The 20,207-nt window shown below is 36.4% G+C and overlaps 1 pseudogene; it reads left to right on the forward strand.

Moving 5' to 3' along the window:
* Positions 1-18,128, forward strand: part of LOC122473665 — a 30,411-nt pseudogene extending 12,283 nt beyond the window's left edge.
* Positions 18,129-20,207: the final 2,079 nt, after the last annotated feature.

Consider the following 20,207-nt stretch of genomic DNA (forward strand, 5'->3'; position numbering starts at 1 on the left):
AAAGAATGTAAATGAAATGGCTACATACTGTGTCTTAGAGCACATCTATATGCCGCTTAACCAAGTAAGGATATCATCAAAGGCATTGTCTTTTCTTTGAAATAATTAGGATCAAACATAGGGAGACATCAAAGAAGAGGTTTCAGGATAAGCAAAAGAAAGTCTGCCTTAGGAAGAAAATTGCTTGTTATATAGCATTAGAGTAGGATGAAGTCAAAAGCATGAAAACAATAATCCATCAACCTATGATAGCTTGGCTCTGAACAAGTCAGAAAGCCAATGATCTAAGTTAGACTCATCTGTAACGAAAGCCATGAAGCAATTGATGTCTATGAAAAGCAGAAATCATGGAGAAGATTAAAGGCAGTTAGAATAGAAAAAAAAAACACATTGGAGAGAGAAACAGAAATGGAACTATTGAGTCACCATTATGTCAGGACATGAGATATTTGAGTTAATTGAGGTGCTGCTGAAGTTGTTTTTATACATTGAACAACATCTCTGTTCTCCATAAGGTCTGACTATATGGCAGCTGGGATTGCTTCCTTTAGTTCTTACTTTTTCCCATGTGTCCTTAGAATAGACCTTAGTAATGACATTTTACTTGTCATTGTTTTTCAAACAATCTAGGGTTTGGGGAGGCTAAGAAACAAAAGTAAATTATCCACCTGAGTTCCGAACAACTGAGGTATATGGATGAAAGAGTAAAGCAGCATTATTGATAAGACTGATATTGTGGATGGTGGCTTAGAACTGAAGGAAGGTGGAATATCTAATACAGAACCAGAGAATTAGACTTAGCCACATGCAACCCTGGCTTTAGGGCTAGGCATTCATGCTTAGGGTGTGAACATAGAGAAGCAAAGCAAGTATGTGTATCCTGCAAACACTGTGGTTCCAAAGAGAAAGAGAAGGTGAAGTGAGTGAACTGCAAAACAAACAATAATTTTAAGTCATCATTTACACCTTGGGAGAAGTGAGTCATGGAACAGAGAAAGGCTAGAAATGTTACCCTATTGGAGTCTCCTCCATGAGAATGGGAACACCAGAAGAATGAAAAAGTATCCTCCCCACCCTCTCCCAAATAAAACACATTTATTTACTCTGTTTTAGTCTTATAATTTTTTATAAGTCCTAACTCTGTCTTGTATTTTTGACATGAGCAATTGTCAGAATATATCGTATTATTTTGTAGATATAAAGACTGAAAGACTAAGTCTAACAAAGTATTAATTTCTTTTTCATATTTTCAAAATAGGCATAATTCACTAGGTAATGAGGAGAAAAGTAGATCATTGCTTGGAAAGAAAACAAAAAGATGGTGGTGGTGCTAGCAGAATAGAAGAACTGCTTTTGCTATGTGGGCTTTGGAAAGTTTAAGAGCATCAAAACGTAATGGTCTTGGGAAGGTCTATTATGAAGGAGAGGGCAAGCCCATGGGCAAGCAGGCCAGAGTGTCTTCCTGAGTTCCACTGTGCTCATGCATGGAGTTTTCAGAGGATGAACTGAACCTAGATAGATCATAGGTAGTAAAGTACAGATGGGTAAGTTGGAGAGATATCCCCAGTTCTGAATTTTCCTCCTTTGGAAAATTCACTTAAATTTGATAAATTTGGGGCTAACTCTTCCTTACCAAAAGCTACCCAAAGATCCCTTTCCTCTAAGGCCAAGACTCAACCAAGGGATGGGTGCTAACAGACTTTTGAGTGGGTAACAATTTGTACACAAACTTCAGGTGGTGTGGAAATTTATGAGAGAACCATTGAGAGGTAATGTTTCAGTAGAGTCTTGTATTCACGCAATGCCAAGTGGCTAACAACTGTAAGTTGCTTCTTTGATTGTGATATTTCTAGATTCACTGAAGCTTGGTGCTTCTTCCACCTAACCAATACTGTGTTTTAATAATTTTTGAAAATGTGATTAGATGGTGAGATCACATCTGAAGGAAGCCTAGCTTCAATGGAATAACCTCAGTGATGTAGTGTTTCCATCTCAGATGTTTTTGGCAATTGTTAATAGGCAAGTCTTGGCACAGGTGGTTAATACTGACCACAATGGCTTAAGTTTCAATTCCCTTCCAGTGAATTCAAATCAAATGTCAAATTCATGGAGAAGAAATTGAAAAAATTCCAAAGGGTGGAAAAGATGAATTAAGATCTAGGGGCACCTGGGTAGCTCAGTCAGTTAAGCATCAAACTCTGGCTCAGATCATGATCTTGTAGTTCATGAGTCCAAGCCCTGTGTCAGGCTCTGTGCTGACAGCTCAGAGACTGAAGCCTGCTTCAGATTCTGTGTGTGTCTCTCTTTCTGCCCCTTCCTCTCTCTCTCAAAAATAAATAAATATTAAAAAGGTTTTAAATCTAAATTAACATTCTGCAAGATTTGAGGGTGTTGAGTTGTATGAAACAAAGATTGTGTTTTTTTAAATTTTTTTCAGTGACAATAAAATTGTTTCAGTAATTGTTGTATCCTAACAGAATAATTGGATACAGTTTGCTTCCCAGAAATTATCTGGTACTTATTGAAGATGAAGTTGTGACCACTCTAGAAAAGAAATACTGCTAGAAAACATTAAATTTTTAAGAGAGAAGAAAATGTTTGTCACTTTTTAAAACAAGACAAAGTGATTTTTACTTGTATTTTCCTTTGCTGATCAATTTAGGACTCTAGTTCTTTGGTGTGACTCATGGTCTTTGTTTTAGAAATGTACTGTTTAGATATTGTTGGGATCTTGGGAATTTTCTTGGAGGAGCTATTCCTAACAACTACATCGAGATAAAAAATCATTATATACTTTCTTCAATAACTTTCATTTTGATGATGTTAAATATTTCTTAAAAGATTTCTTTCCCTCCAATATGACCCAATAACGTTTTCCCAAAGGGGCTCTCTCAAGAATTTCAAGAGGGTCTGGGGAAGTATCTGTTATGCATCGGTTCTAGTTTATATGAAACAATATTAGATATTAGTCTCCTATGTAAAAACTAATCATGGAATATTTACGTTTATCTTGCTATCTTGAGAATTTAAAATTCCTAGTTTCTAAAATATCAGTCTTCAGGTATACAAAGTTGAACTGACGTAAATGAGGATACCTGGCTGATTAATAATGCATAACACTGGCCTCTTGATGTATGTAAAGCATTCTCCCTGATGAAACTTCTCGTTAATGTCAGTTGAGAAGGTATTTAGTGCTCAGACCTCTATTCTTTAAAGTTGAGAGGGTCTTTATTTGGGCGAAAAAAAATCAAAGCATATCTTTGCCGCATTGTTGTGCTATCTTGGCTGCCAGGTGAGGTAATTTTGCTAAGAGGATGCTGATTCAGAGTCCTGCTTTCTTTCCTCACTCTTCCAAGAGTAGTGATTTTTCATAAGCCCAAATAGAAGACTGAGATAGGTGGGTGGGTTATCAACCTCTACTTGTACTTTCATTCGTTCATCAAGCAGTTGTGAATGTTTTGTTTTGTTTTAAGATAGAGCAAGATCAAAATACCACAGCCTTATTACTAATAAGTTGAAATAGAAAATGTGCTTCAGATGTGTATCTACAATCAGACTTCCTCATATTTTTCCTTCAAAATAAAATCCATACACTCAGAAATGCAGACATCTCGGAGGCAGATGCCTCATTGACAGAGGCAGAGCCTGCTTTCAGAAAGCAGAGAAACTGTGCATCTTGAGGTGAGGCTGCTAGAAAGAAATCTTGGGGCAGGGATTGACAGGCTCGGTTTCTTCCCCCTAATTAACCAATTAGATGTGTCACTATCCTCCTTGGGAAGGAGCGGGCTCCATGCGCTTCCATGTTTTTTCTCTACTAGTTGTGCAAATTTTCCTTCATTTGTCTGAAATGTATGAGATAGAGACTTGACTTCACCTCCTCATCTCTGCCCTTTTCCAAGTATGTGTTCCAAGTCGACAATTCATTAGGTGTTGTGAGAGATGAAGGTAGGAAACTCAGATTCTCTGCCCCTAAAGCAATCTGGTATAGAAGGGAACTTGATGCCCAAAGTGCAAAGTGTGAAAGAGACATATGTTATTACTTCTGGCATAAGAGGGACATCAAGGTAGGGAGAGCTTTTAAGCTGGACTTTGAAAGATAAGTAGGATTTAGTCAGGAAGACATGACCAGAAAGGCATTAAAAAATAGGAACAAACACAAAGTAATAAAAAATCAGACAATAGTTGAATTAAAAAAAAAAAAGATGGATGAGGGGTGCCCGGATGGCTCAGTTGGTTAAGCATCCTACTTCAGCTCAGGTCATGATATCATGGTGCATGAATTCAAACCCCGCATCAGTCTCTTTTCTGTCAGCACAGAACCCACTTTGGATCCACTGTTCCCCTATCTCTCTGTCCCTCCCTCACTCTTTCTATCTTTCAAAAATAAATAAACATTAAAAAATAGTTGAGAAGATGGATGCAAAGCACTTTGAAGGAAAAATAAGTTATGCAACAGAAATGGGAGAATAAGATTATATATATCTATATATAAATATAGATAGATATAGATAGATATAGATAGATATATATATATCTGCACACACAATAAGAGTGAGTTTTAGAATGTTGGTATGCTGGATTTCATACTTCTGGATTCAACTATTTAAGAACTACTCACAAAATTTCATGGCAATTCTAAATGGCGTTATGTCTACCTCATAGGTTTGTTCTGAATTTCACAAGTGTGTATGCATGTAACACTACTTAAAATAAATATTGATTGTGTGGCCTATGAACTTAGGGTTCAGATCATTTAGCTAAAGACCAAACCCACAAATCACTTCCAGAATAATGGTTGATGTGAAAATAGTTTAAAATAGTCTACTATCCTCAAACCAGAAAGTTAAGATTTTGTGCCCTCAAAAGGCTCTAAGAATACTGAGTCCCTCTCTGCAAAATTTTAAATTGTGGCAGATGAGAATGAGGAAAATAGAACACCATATTGAACTTTCTTCAGTTCTCAAACACACACTTTTGTTTCAATCTCAAACCCTAGCTTTCTGCCTGGAGTGCTTTTACTTTAACTGTTTCATGACCACTTCCTACGCCTCATTCATGTCAAAACTCAAACAATACTTGCTTAGAAAATCCCTCCTTGAATACTCTGAAGTTGTTTCCCTCCTATCTTAGACACCGTGTTACAGCATCATGTTTTATTGTCAATCAGAGCACTTGGGAAATTACCATCTTTCATCGTCAACTAATATTTTTTTTTTCTGTCTTCTTCCTCTATGCAGAAATTCTTTGGGGTTAGGTAATGTTTTGTTTCCCTGTATACTACTTTCTTCCTGGCACACAGAAGAATTCCTATGAATCAACATATTATCAATAAATATTTGTTGGATGAATGAATAAATGATTGAATGTATGAATGGGCCATCTACTTGCAGAACTGACAGGTGTAAATCCTACACCTTGACTAATTTGGGAGCAGTAAGTTCATTTTTGATACATCCTTATGGATAAAATGAATCCTTAGAGTAATTATCCTACATGGTTCATTTTGTTTTCAAAGAAAGATGTTGAAGTAAACAAAAAGGTTAAAGAAAAAGCATTTCTATTGTTCTCACTCTTTGGTAATTTTCCCATTTTTGTCTGTCAGAGCCTTGCTTTGCTTTGGCAGAGGTAGTTCCTAGTGTATATAAAGAACTGATGGTTGATGGCTATATCAAGAAGCACCTGGATATAGAAAAAGCCAACCAATGAGTTGCTTTCCCAATGATGCCATGCAACCAATGAGGCGAGTGATTGCTCTAAGCGGCCACATTTCCTTGATTCATCAGGGCATAACTGCTGTCCTGTGCCCTTGCTGTAGAGTATCATCTCCTGAGAAAGATACCAGAGAGTGGATAAAACTCAAGGAAAAGAGTAACAACAAATAAACAAAAAAGTTGAGCTGAACCTTCTAAAAATTTGTACTGCTGTCTTATCTCTTGAAACAGTTGTGAAAAACATGAGACCTTTTAATGGAACTTTTAGGCCCGTGTTATGTATCTCTGCGTACCCGAATTCCTATGACAGTAAGGCCGATTCCAAGTGGAAAAACAAACAGACAATCAAAAACAGATGGACCTGAAAAAAACTGAGCAACCCAACATTTTTTACTATTTTGTTAGTCATTTCGAATTTTATAGTAAGCATTCATTATTTTTAAGTTAATTTATTTTTGAGAGAGACAGAGACAGAATGAGTGGGGTCAGGGCAGAGAGAGAAGAGAGAGAAAATCCCACGCAGGCTCTACACCGCCAGCACAGAGACCGATGCGGGGCTGGAACTCACAACTGTGAGATCATGACCTGAGCCAAAACTAAGAACCAGTGGACTAATTGACTGAGCCACCCAGGCGCCCCTATAATAAGCATTTGTTTAAAAGAGCCCAAACACCCACATTAATCCTCAATAGATGAATTCCCAATCATATTGTTTTCTGATGCTTTTCCCACTATACTAAGAAGTTGAAGACAATTGTGATTCAGAAGCTACAAGTAAAAAATATTTGAAACTAAACTTTCATCAGGAAAGACCTTTATATATGCCGAGCGCAAAAATGTTTCTGTTTTAACAAAGCATATTTTTAGGAAACAAATAGTAGTCATTTTAAAACATTTTCTGATGCCTTAAGTTTTTAGAATTTTCTTTTTGGCCACTATAATTGAAGATTATTAACTCAAGGTTATTGGGTAACTATTGTTCTAAATTCTCAAAAATAATGTTTGTGCTCTAATCAAATGTTACACACTATCCTAATATGACATGGCGTGAATTCATATGCCTCAGAAAAAATATTATATATGTAATTATATGTATAATCTGTTACTTAGATATTGGCAAGGAAGAATAAGTGTTGGAAGAAAAAGAAATAAATTTTAATGTAAGATGCCTGAAGAGTTTCAAATTTAATTTCTATGTCAAAGGACACTAAAATATTTATTCTTGGAATATAATAAACAAGGATTCTACATGGAAGCTTAAATGTTTCAAAAGCCATAAAGGATAATACAAAATACAAAATAAAAAAGTGTTTTTGGCCAATGCAATTTTAGGAACCAGTGATGGAATTACAAGTGTTTATAATTGGCATAATGTGTTATTTCACCATTTACTATTTTTCTGTAATAAAGGGAGATGACAAAGCATGGTTTCCAAAGAATGAATTTATTGCATTCATAGAAGCACTCGATTACAAAATGTTTGCTAAATCCAAGTACATGGAGAGCTAAAGTCAGCTTTTAGTTGTTCATACTCAGTATCCATAATAATCTTTGAGATCAATTGCAATTGTGATTCCTAAGCAAGAAGGGTTTGCTGGGAAATGCAGTTTAGATGAGAAGTCTAGAAATCAATATGCTAGCATTAAATCAGGTCTCGTCTCTTTCCTGAGATTTTGTTTTCTTTTTTCCTAAACTTGTGGTTTTCCCCTTGGCTTATGATCTCACTGCATTCGCACTTTTTTTTTTGTTTGTTTGTTTTGTTTTGTTTTGTTTTGTTTTTTTAGAAAACAATAGTATTGTTCGAAGAAACACTGGTATGCGCATGGAGCCCTCCTGATTCAGTTATGCAAGCTTTAGAATGTCAGCCTGCTCTCAGCTCTAAAATTGTATTTGCCTCGCTGCGTTATTTCTTTTTCGCAAGGGCCCTCGTGCCTTGGGATCCGGCCCCAAGATAGAAGTTTTGAAAGAGCTAATCATGAATCATAATGGTCGGAGGAGTTCGGAATAAATGGATGAGAACCTATAACAGCACCTTAGTGTTACCATAGAAAAGAAGTGGTCTTTGGGTGTTTGGTTTGATGCCTGATTCCTCCATTGACTGGTGACAAAACAGTCAGTAGAGCTAGAGTGTAGAAAAAGGAAGTTTTGCCCATAAAATCTTGACCGCTTCAGGGAAGAAAGTGCATTTCCTTTAGTATTCATGGGAAGGAACTCTGGCTTGCTCTAAGACTGGTTGTTATTTTACAGTTCATTAATCACTGAGGGTAAAGGGCTCTGGAGGAGCGGAGGGAAGCGGGGGTCAGCCAGCCAGCAGACAGCCCACGGTAATGACAGTGTTGTGGAGGTCTCCGGCTGAGGGCAGCCAGCCCAGGCACAGGGACTGTTATGATTAGTCACCGTAACCGGTTTGGCTCCGTGTGCCCTCTGCTTTCAAAGAAAGCAACGCTTAAACTTTCAAGTCCCCTGATGTAAGCATCCAATGCAAATAGATTTCTCAAAGTTACAACAGCTGAGAGGGATTGAAGAGATAACGAGTGTATCAAAAGGTACAATAATGTTCCTTTTTCTTAAAACAATTGCCAGTTGATCTGCAAAAACGTTGCAGATTTGACAGAATAATTATCACTTGTTCAATATTAAACATGCAGTTATTGTACCACAGGTATATTCTTTTAGTTTCCCAATTTTTTCTTCTTTCTCTTATTCCTCCCTGAACTCAATCTGCAGTAAACATTATATAAACTTGATTTGCAGAGCTCTTATGGTCAGAAATCCTGGCCAAAATATTGGGACTGTAACTCGATCAATTTAATAGTTGAGTATTATTTACAAAAACAATAAAAAAAATCTAACACTTTCTTTGTAAAAGCCTTAAAAGAAACACATTTCTTCTTTCAGGTAAAAATTCTTTATAAATACCAGGAAAGTGCCCAGAATTGAATGCTTTTCAAATAATATCAGACATTTTCTGATATATGACGGTTTTATTTAAAGGCTTTGGTGATAGTTTTCATGTTATAAATTTTGCCATCAATAATTTCTATTGTCCTGTGTCCTTATATAAAGAGCATTATATTAATAGAAAACTCAGTATTACACATATTTGAGATTTTAGTTGAGAATGCATCATCTTTCATTTAGCACCGAATAGGAAGCTTGCTTTTGCATTTCACAATTAGAAGTTTTGCTAAAGAAAGTGGATTATTCAAAGTGAATGGTTAAGACAATGTGTCTTTTAATTTTTTTGAAACATTAAATTTAAGGGAGCAGAGGGAAAGAGAGAATTCGATGTAGGCTCCACGCTCAGCATGGAGTCCAATGTGAGGCTCGATCTCACGATCCTGGGATCATGACCTGCTTCAAAATCAAGAGTCAGACACTCAACTGACTGAGCCACCCAGATGTTTCACCAAGAAAATGTTTTAAAAGAACTACAATATACTGAATATTGTGTTTGGAAACATAAAATATAGAAGTATGCATTTACTTATGAATAATTGAATTCCTAACTATAAACCCTTTATAATGTATTTTAAATACCTATAATGGACACTGTTAACCTTTTGCAGTCATTCATTATGTTTGAAGGAGATAATTTTTTGATACATGGTAACATAGCATCCCTCTTTGGATTAATTTTTTTCCTAATTGAGCATTCAATAAGTCTATGGAGAGACACATTTAAAACTTATTTTGATGTTTATCTTCCCTGAGGGAAATTGTTTAACTATGACAGTGATAGGATATATTATCTGGTCTTTGCTTCATTTTTTTTAGACATTCTTTTATTCCTACCATTTTAGAATAATGCTCCATTAGTCAGCTTGGCATAGATTGATAACAAAGAGCCTCCAAATCTCAAAGGCTTACAACAATGAATAATTTTTAAAATCACATGACATGTTGCCTTCACTTCGGCTGTGACTCTATTTCACATCTTCAATCCAGGACAAAGTTGGAACAACAGACCTTAACATCTTAGTACATGAAGCTCATTTGACAGAAAAAAACAAAGGAAATGAGAAATGGCAGAGCCTCATGAAGGATCTTAATATTTTGCTCAAAAATGCCATGTGTCAGTTTCACTTACATTGGCCAAAACAAATAAGATGGCCTGATGTGGGGTAGAGAGCATCTTTTTTTTTTTTTAATTGAAGTGCAGTTGACATATATTATTAGTTTCAGGCGTACAACGTAGTTATTTGACAATTATGTACAGCACAAAATGCTCACCATGATAAGTATAGTTACCATCTGTCACCATACAAGGTTATTACAATATTATTGACTATATTTCTTTTGCTGTCATTTTCATCCCTGTGACTTACTTATTTTATTGGTCTTTGCTTTCTTTTTAATTTTTTTTTACATTTTTATTTATTTTTGACAGACAGAGAGAGACAGAGCACAAGTAGGGGAGGGGAAGAGAGAGAATGAGACACAGAATCCGAAGCAGGCTCCAGGTTCTGAGCTGTCAGCACAGAGCCCGATGCGGGGCTCAAACTCATGAACCATGAGATCACGTCCTGAGCTGAAGTCAGACACTTAACCGACTGAGCCACTCAGGCGCCCCTTGGTCTTTGCTTTCTAGTTCTCCTATAATACTATATGGATCCTAGAGGACTCCCTCTTAGGCAGCCTCAAGCCTTCAATCAGATCTTCTACCTGCCAGAACTCTGATCAACCACAAAGGCACATGTATCTGATAGAAGGGAATTTGCGAACTTTATAGTTTGAAACTTTATAGATACAATGAGGGGCTTAATAAACCAAGAGACATGCAGATTTACTTAGGAGATGAAGATTACATACACCAAAAAGTGGCACTTAGACCAACCTACAGCAAAGCTGGTCAGTAGAATCAAGCTGCTTCCAGATGTAAATCAACTCATTTAGTAGAATTCTTATTCTTGGTTGGAAGAGTTTTGTTTGTTTGTTTGTTTGTTTTTGTCTGAGCTACCCTTTGCTTCTCCTGTCTCCCTGACAACTATTCAAATTGTTTGCTCATGTCTGGGTTAATTCTTATATAACAGACCATAACAAACATTAGTGTCTTCCAAGTTTTGCCTAGAGTAATAGAAAAATCCAGCAGATAAATTATGGGTAAGGGAGACCTTACATTTGTAAAAGGTTTCACCACAGGAATTCTTTAAATATTGTACTTCTCTAATGCAATTGAAATAATTCAATTAACTTTAAAAAAGACTTTCAGAAAGATATCCATATTTAGTTTTAGTTAATGCTTGTCATGTAGCTATTAACACAGTGGTAATGTTTTGAAATTACATGAAAACTGAGGAAGCTTTCCAAGTCCTCTCAATGTTTATAATTTGTCAGGTTTAGAAATTTTGTGGAATTAGTCAAAAATATTTGTGGAGTATTTATCATATAAAAGGAATTGGCAGATTGAAAACATGTATATGCATATACATATACACTAACATTAACATTTGGTTTCTTGTAAAATATACATATATTTACTTTCATTTCATTTTTGAAAATAATTATGAAAAATCATTGAAAATCCACAGGACTGGAGATTTGTACGTGTGAAAACTTTTTCAAGAATAGTACAGTAGAGGTTTTAGGTATCTTAAAGAAGAATAAATTAATGTTGGTTTTTGGCAACAAATTTAGAGTAGATGATTAAATGTTTTTCCTACCAGCTAAGATTTTGTTTGGTTGCAAGTAACAGAAATTGGACTACCGCTACTTAACCTAACAACATTTTATTTTATTTATTCTTTGCAAAAAGACGTCTCAGTCTAGACATTTATGCTAACTCAATGATGCTGAGTGATCTGGGTCCTTCTGTTTCTCATCCGTCATTTGTAGCTTTCTTCCTCGTATTCCTCAGATTGCTGTTCTACTTCCAGGCATCACGACTGCAGAAGGTGTTTGCCCGCCATGTGGATTCCTTTTCATCCAGAAAACAAAAGCAGAAATTATCTTCTGCTTGCATCTCAAGAGCCAAGACAATATGACATAACTATCTCCCAGATACACGTTACTGCTTCTCACCTAGTGCTCACAAATTGACCATTATTACATCTCTGCTTTGCTTTGACCAAACTTTAGTCTGGCTTCTGTCTTCTCCACAGGGCCCTGAACATCAGTTCCACCCCTAAACAAGCACTAAAATGCTGAACACACTCCCCCTATCAGCTTAGGTGGCAAAGTAGCTGACCACAGCAAGACAGGTACTCTGTCAAACTGCACAAAAGAGGTGATCTCCCTCCTTTTGCCAACTTCTTCCTTACTGCTTACCCCTCCCTCTATAAGCAAAGCTTTTCTCTTTTTGATTTTGAAATGCTTCTAGATTTCTGAGATCAGGGAGCTTTTTCTAATGGAATAGTCTTTCTTCTAAATAAAGTCTCTTCTTATCTAAGCCTGGGTTTGTTTTTATGACACTTGGCTTTCTGGTTTGGGTGAGTAGAGAGAAAGAAAGGTAGTGATATCGGGTATTAGATTGACCATGTAAAGTATCTACTGAAGTTTGTAAGTACTTAGCAGTGTTAAAGCAGAAGCTGGCCTGTTTGCCAGCATTGTTACATAAGGAAATCATTCATACATTGAAAAGAGGCTTGACCCAGATGATCTGAGTGTTCCTCTCCAACTCTAGCAGAGTACAATTCTAAGCATGATTCACATAAACCCCAAAATCAGCTTTCAGGAAGAGATCATATCTAATTCTAATCAATTGAGAAAATATTTAGGAACAATACAATTTAAATTGGATTTTAATCATGTGTATAATTTTAATAGTTGAGACAACAGCGGTGCATATTTAGTCAGGAATATATTCAGGATTTATAGTTCATTGCCATGAAGCTGTCTGGATCCTGTATTTAACCACCAATGATTTTCCAAGCGCCTAGCTTTTATGAGGATAATAACTACATTCAAGGTTCTCATACAGGCCAATATTTGACCCCCAAATATACTTTTTTTGGTTGAAAATATTGCGCTTATTCCCATTTTAGTTTAGTCTAGTCTTGGAGAGAAGATAAAACAAGTATGCAGTTTTCTCTCCTTCAAGGAAGCAATGTGATAAAACTATATCTTGAGCTCATTGAAAGTAATTTAAGTCATCTAAAAGTGTCAAATATCTAATAAAATTTGGAACTAGGATAAGAAAAAAAATCCTTCACTAATTCTCTGGAAAAATAATCCTGTTTTATGTATGCTGAAAGGTGTTAATGCAACTTTCAGGCAGAAGATATATATATGGTTCTGTGTCTTAGCAGAAATGAATGCAATATTTGTGAAAAAAATAGAGATTGTTAAAAAATACATTGGGAAAACTTGAAAAATATTATTTTTCTCAACACTTACCTCACTTAACTTCATAAGCACTTTTCAGTCACATTAGCTTATTTGATTGCTTTCTGATTGGTTAAAAACTATCACAATTTTATCATATACTTGAGAGTCTATATTGACATGTCATTTTAGTAAAAAAGGGGACAGAAAATCGCTTTGGTAGTTTTTGCTTAAGATTTTAATCCTATTGTAATATTTTTCTACTTGCTTTTAAATAGACTTTCATATTTTCTGGCTTCCAAAAGCAAATATTTTTGGGCATATACTCTACGAAACATTTCTGCTTGGTTCTAGGAATGAAATACTTGTGTCCAACTTGTATTTATGAAAATTGTTAGTAGAAAATTTATGTTGTTGAGTCATGTAGTAGAATATATTTTTCTCTTCAGAAACATGAAGCTCCTTTTATTGATTTATGTTTAGAAAAGTTAAAAAAAATAGAGCAAGGTACAATAAGTAATATAACATAAACCAGTATGCCCACTACACAAAATTGGCCAATATGGACATGTTCTGCTTTCTGCATAAATATGAATCTGATTTCTATCCACTTATTCATCTTTTGTATATTTTAATGTATTTTTTTCTTTGAGTATCTCACACAATTTTTGTTAAACTTACTCCCAATAGGTACTAAAGGTAAATAGAAATTTCTTTGCTACTGTGAATGTTCATGTCTAGTATAGCACTTACTAATTTGTCATTGCTTATTTATAAGAATTCTAATGATTTTGGTATGTTGATATTATATCCAGCAAACTTACTAAACTCAGATTGTCTAAGATTGTCTAAGGTTGTCTTAGATGTTCTATATAAATGACTCTTCTGTAACTCCTTTTTAAATTTGTATGCTTCATATTTATTTTTCTTGAATTAAATATTGGCCAGGACATCCCATGCAAAGTTCAATAATTGAATGATGATAAAACACTTGTTTTATTTCTGACATTAGTAGGAATGACTCTTACATTTTACTTGTAGGGATAATATTCCTAAAGATTTTTCATAGCACTTTATTAGGTAAAGATGCGCCCTTCTACTCCTAAATTGCTTTTTAAATAAATGGGTGCTGAATTTTCTAAATGATTTTTTTTTCTGCACCTATTTTTCTCCATCATATGACCTATCAGTTTAACAGAGCCATAGTTTATATTGAACTGCTATTTTTTTTTTTTTTAATGTACCAACCTTGCATTCCTGGAATAAACATTCATGGTATTTTTGAGTTCTTTTAAAGTCCACACTGAGTTGACTTTGATTTCTATATTTTCTTTTGATTTCTTCATGTATTTTGAAAGGTTAGATTTAACTGTTATACTCTTGCCTAATTCCTATGTATTCTATTTTAGATTCATAAAATGGGTAAGGTATTTTTCCGTAATTGTTTGTTTCTAAAATAATTTGGTAGTATAAGGATTACTAATAACTTTAATATCTGGCAAAACTGACAGGTACAATGTTCTGGATCTACTGCCTGTTTTAGAGAAAGGTTTTTAGTTTATTATTTTTTTTTCCAACCAGTTCAGTTTATTCATGGCTGCTGGTCTAGTCCACTTTTTGACTTACTAAATCAATTTTAGTAACTTATTTTTATACAAAATTGGCTATTTCAGCTATCTGTTCCAATATGTTCACATAAAGTTATTTGTAATATTATCTTGTGATAGAACAATAATCTCTAATGGACTATTACCATTTTGTTTCTTGAAATTGCTAATACTGTTTATTTGTACCCTCTTTTTTTATTACTATTATATATATATATATTTTTTTTCCCCGTAATCAATGTTGTTACTGGAACCCATGCCTAAGCCTGTCGTGCGTGTAATTTTGTAGCTGTAGTAATTATTTCAGGAATGGACACCTGCCCTAATATGTGACCGTGGCAAAGGGGGAGAGGTTTTCGGGACCCCTTGGAAAATATGGGCTTTCCCTCAAGAGATAGATACAAAAAGAGGTGACTTGTTTCTTCTGAGCATTTTTGGGCAGATTTGTGGTTCCAAACTGCTCTAATCCTATTCATATCATCCCAATCAGAAAAGGCACTGAAACAGGATGAAATAGTCAAGCAAATATCAGGGAGATTTAGATTCAGCTACTAAATTAAACCAACAATCCTATCTCTGAGTTTTCAGATAAGTGAGGCAAAAAAATTTCTTACTGTTTATGGCACTTGGAAAAAGTTTTGTTTATTTAAATCCTAACTCTTGGACCTCTATTATTTCTTTTCTGTTATGTCCTTTAGCTTTCCTCTATTTTTTTTTCCCTTAGCAATCTTTGTTACAGTTTCCACATAGTTGCTTCTATACCATAATGTACATTCAGAAGTTGGTCAGTAAATGTTTTCCATGGGAAAGAAGAAAGCCACCATTTTTCTTCCTCCCTAACTCCATATTTGTAAGTTCTCCATCAAAATTCTCCGTCAATGTCCCTCAAGGCCACTGGCTGTTCTCCTTGCCCAGTGACACCACTATGGGTAGCCAACAACATCTCTAGTTTGGGTGATCACAGGCCCCCAGAACTAGACTCCTTGACTGGCCACCCTCCTTCATGTTACAAACGGCACAATTAGACAGATTGTCCTAAACTGCAAATCTCTGCTACTTTTCTGCTTATAATCCTTTAAAGGCTGAATTGTCAGGAAATTTGTTGCAAATAAGAGCAACCAGCTGTGGCTAAGACTATCTTACAGGCACATTCTTCTCTGATTGACTGAGTTCAACCCCTCATAGGACCCTAACTTTCCAGGGTTTGGAGGAGGGAATATCTCTATGCCTTCCTTTTGGGAATTCTACCAAAAGGAAGAATATTCATATAAGGCAATGTCAAATTGACAAATGAAAATCAACAGTGGTCCTCAAATTCTCCAGTCCAAACTGCACAACATGACTTATAAAAGAAATAAATTGAGCTGCCCATGTTTTTGTTTCTTTGGAAATGTTCTTCTGGCTCTCATTCACCTTCCAGTTCTCAGCTTACAATTTTCTTCCTTTCACTTTCCTAAAACCCTCAGGTCCAGGTTGGGAGTTCTTGTATATTCTCATAGAACAAGTTGTACCGACACCATCTTTATTATTTTAGACATAATTCTACATCTCCTTCACTGGACTTCACACTCTCCTTTATTTCTTCCTTGCACATAAAATGATGCATAGCACAACTACACACTCATTAAACATGTATTGAATAAATAAATAATGTATATGCGAGCATTCAGTGGAATTCCTAGAAAATAGTATTCAGTGATGCTCTTTCTTCCTTCTTTTGTTTTTCTCCTTCCTAAGGTTGAAGTTGAGATCTGTTGCCAACATGAACACAAACCCTGATGTACTAAAGGTGAACCTGGGACAGGAATTTTGACAGCCTTTAAAACTGACCACAATAATAATTTAATCCCAGTAATGCCTGTTAGGATTTTACTTTCCATCTAACCAGCAAACCTGGGTGTGAGGTCCAGCGTATACCTAGGATGCTTAATATCTTGCACGGTGTGGTAGCCTGTATTCTTTGCGATTAGAGTTGCGTCTTCGTGTGTTGGTGGAGACACATGCCAACTGTGTAGATTTCCTTGACTTTACCGTCTTGACCCCAACATGCCTTGCATGATGGATTTACAAATGATGGTCATTTTCTATTACTTGGTGATATTGAAGTTTTTCCCTTCTACATAAAATAATTTGGATTTTTTTTTTTTAGTCAGAAACTATTATTTTCAAAATAGAACTTCACTCTGTAGCTTTGAGAGGCAGGCTATATGGTGAAAATTACCTCATCTATTTATTCAGTTGATCTTATGTTAATTTGCATGCTGGGGGACCTACTAAGTTTTAGGCACTGGAATAGGCACAAATGGTACTGAGGTAAGTAAGGGTCAATCCCTTTCTTGAGGGAGACAGACACATAAACCATTCATCCTAAAACAAGCAAACAAAACAATGAATAAAGTGGAAGTACTGAGGAGAGGTATCCCTGGATAAAGGCAACAGTAGAAATTCTGTGTTCTTGATAGTCAAAGAGCGATAAGGCATAACAGAGTTTAATTGAAACACTAAGTCTTTCCTTGTTAAGTTCTCTAGTGCAAAAGAGGTCAGCTGTGGAGAATTAGTTCAAACAAATGTCAGCTGTATTCTACCCACGAAAATCAGACAATTGTGAAAGCTTTTACTCAGAGGTATCTAGAAAACAGAACATTTAAAATCATAGTAACTGTGGACACAATTTCTAAAATAATTATTATAGATATTACTTATGAGCCATTAGGCATTAAGTAGAGGAGTTAGGGAGAGTTTCCTGAGAATGACTCAAGATCCATGTGTTCCTTACTAAAAAAATTTAAAAAAGGCATAAAAACATAAAAGAGTGGCTTGTGTTAATAGATACACAGTTACTAACAAGAGAATGACTTATAGGCCAGGAAGCGTTTATTTCCTTTTTAATTTTTTTTTAATTGAAGTATAATGGGCCCCTTTAATACGTGTTCATGTGTCTGCCAGTCCACACATCCAGCCCTTGCACACACAGCATTCAGTCAAGGTCTCTGGCAACACGCATATCCAAAAGCCCACTGCAAACTTCCAACCACCTCTTTGGTGGATGGCGCCTTCAAGGAGGTGAAGCTTTCCAACTACAGAGAGATTGGTCCTCTTTCTGTTTGCATCTTGGAGATTATCACTTTCAGAGAGCATGCTGAGGACTTCTCCGAGCTGGGCTGGGAGGTGCTGGGGGTCTCTGTCTACTGAATTCACCCACCTGTCTTGGATAAACATTTCAGAGAAGGAAGGAGGTTTGGGCCTCCTGAACATGCCTCTGCCGGCAGATATAACCATAAGCTTACCCCAAGATTATGGCATGCAGAAGGAAGATGAGGGCATTGCCTACCAGGCCTCTGTATTATCCCCAGCAAGGGTGCCCTTGGCCAGATCACTGTCAATGATTTGCCTGTGAGGTTCCATGGACAAAGTTCTGGGACTGGCCCAGACCTTTCAGTACTCAGGTGACCATAGGGAAATCTGTCCCACTGGATAGAAGCCAGGCAGCACCACAATCAATCATGACGTGGTCAACAGCTAGTAATACTTCTCCAAACACAGCTAGGCTGACAGGTGGAGAGCTTGGGCTCTAGGCCCCCACCTCTGCCCCTACGTGGATACCGCTGCTGACCCAGGAAAGGCTAGATCTGCCCCTTCAAACCCTGACCCAGGAAGGCTGGGCCAAGGCCTTCTCTTTCTTCTAGCTGGGAGCTGGTGAGTGGTGACCCCCACCCTCAAGCCCACTTAGCTAGGCACAGGCCTAGAGGTGACCAATGAAAAATTAGGACAGACATAATTGCTATCCAGCCAGCTAGAAGTGCAATGAACATGTAGTGTTAGTTTAGTTTTAGGTGTACAATATAGTGATTCAGCAATTCTATACATATCTTAGTGCTCATCAAGCTAAGAGTACTTTTTTTTTTAAGTTTATTTATTTATTTTTAAAAAGCGAATGAGAATATAAGTAGGGAAGGAACAGAGAGACACAGGGAGAGAGAGAGAATCCCAAGCAGGCTCTGCACTGTCAGCACAGAACCCAATGCAGAGCTCAAATTCACAAACCATGAGATAATGACCTGAGCCGAAATCAAGTTGGTTGCTTAACCCACTGAGCCACCCAGGTGCCCACAGTAAGTGTACTCTTAAACTCCTTTATCTATTTCACCCCTCCCCCTACTCATTTTCTCTCTGGCAACCACCAGTTCTCATTATTTAAGAATCTATTTTCTTTTGTCTCTTTCTCTCTCTCTCTCTCTCTCGTTTGTTTCTTTCTTTCTTCAAGTACACATGAGTAAAATCGTATAGTATTTGTCTTTCTCTCACTGACTTATTTCACTTAGTATTAATAGTGATATATATGTATGTACATATGTACATGTGTATATACACATATACATACACACACACACACACACACCTCACATCTTTATCCATTTATCTATGGATGGACACTTGGGCTGCTTCCATATCTTGGCTATTATAAACAATACTGCAATAAACATAGGGATACATGGATCTTTTCAAATTAGTGTTTTCATTTTATTTGTGTAAATACCAGCAGTGAGATTACTGGATTACATGGTAATTATATTCTTAATTTTTTGAGGGGCCTCCATCCTGTTTTCCATAGTAACTGTACCAATTTCCATTCCCACCAACAGTGAATGAGGGTTCCTTTATTTCCATATCTTTGTCAACCCTTGTTAGTTATTGTCTTTTTGATTCTAGTCATTGTGACAGGTGAAAGGTGATACCTCATTGTGGTTTTGATTTACATTTCCTTGGTGATGAATGACCTTGATCATCTTTTCAACTGTCTGTTGGCTATACGTCTTCTTTGGAAAAATGTCTATTCAGGTCCTCTGTCCATTGTTTATCTATTTATTTATTTTATTTTATTTTTTATTTTTTTCAATATATGAAGTTTATTGTCAAATTGGTTTCCATACAACACCCAGTGCTCATCCCAAAAGGTGCCCTCCTCAATACCCATCACCCACCCTCCCCTCCCTCCCACCCCCCATCAACCCTCAGTTTGTTCTCAGTTTTTAAGAGTCTCTTATGCTTTGGCTCTCTCCCACTCTAACCTCTTTTTTTTTTTTCCTTCCCCTCCCCCATGGGTTTCTGTTAAGTTTCTCAGGATCCACATAAGAGTGAAACCATATGGTGTCTGTCTTTCTCTGTATGGCTTATTTCACTTAGCATAACACTCTCCAGTTCCATCCATGTCGCTACAAAGGGCCATATTTCATTCTTTCTCATTGCCACATAGTACTCCATTGTGTATATAAACCACAATTTTTTTATCCATTCATCAGTTGATGGACATTTAGCCTCTTTCCATAATTTGGCTATTGTTGAGAGTGCTGCTATAAACATTGGGGTACAAGTGCCATGAAAAGATGCTCAACGTCGCTCCTCATCAGGGAAATACAAATCAAAACCACACTCAGCTATCACCTCACTCCAGTCAGAGTGGCCAAAATGAACAAATCAGGAGACTATAGATGCTGGAGAGGATGTGGAGAAACGGGAACCCTCTTGCACTGTTGGTGGGAATGCAAATTGGTGCAGCCACTCTGGAAAACAGTGTGGAAGTTCCTCAAAAAATTAAAAATAGACCTACCCTATGACCCAGGAATAG

The sequence above is a fragment of the Prionailurus bengalensis genome, chromosome B4, assembly GCF_016509475.1.
Source record: "Prionailurus bengalensis isolate Pbe53 chromosome B4, Fcat_Pben_1.1_paternal_pri, whole genome shotgun sequence".
Taxonomy (NCBI): Eukaryota; Metazoa; Chordata; class Mammalia; order Carnivora; family Felidae; genus Prionailurus; species Prionailurus bengalensis.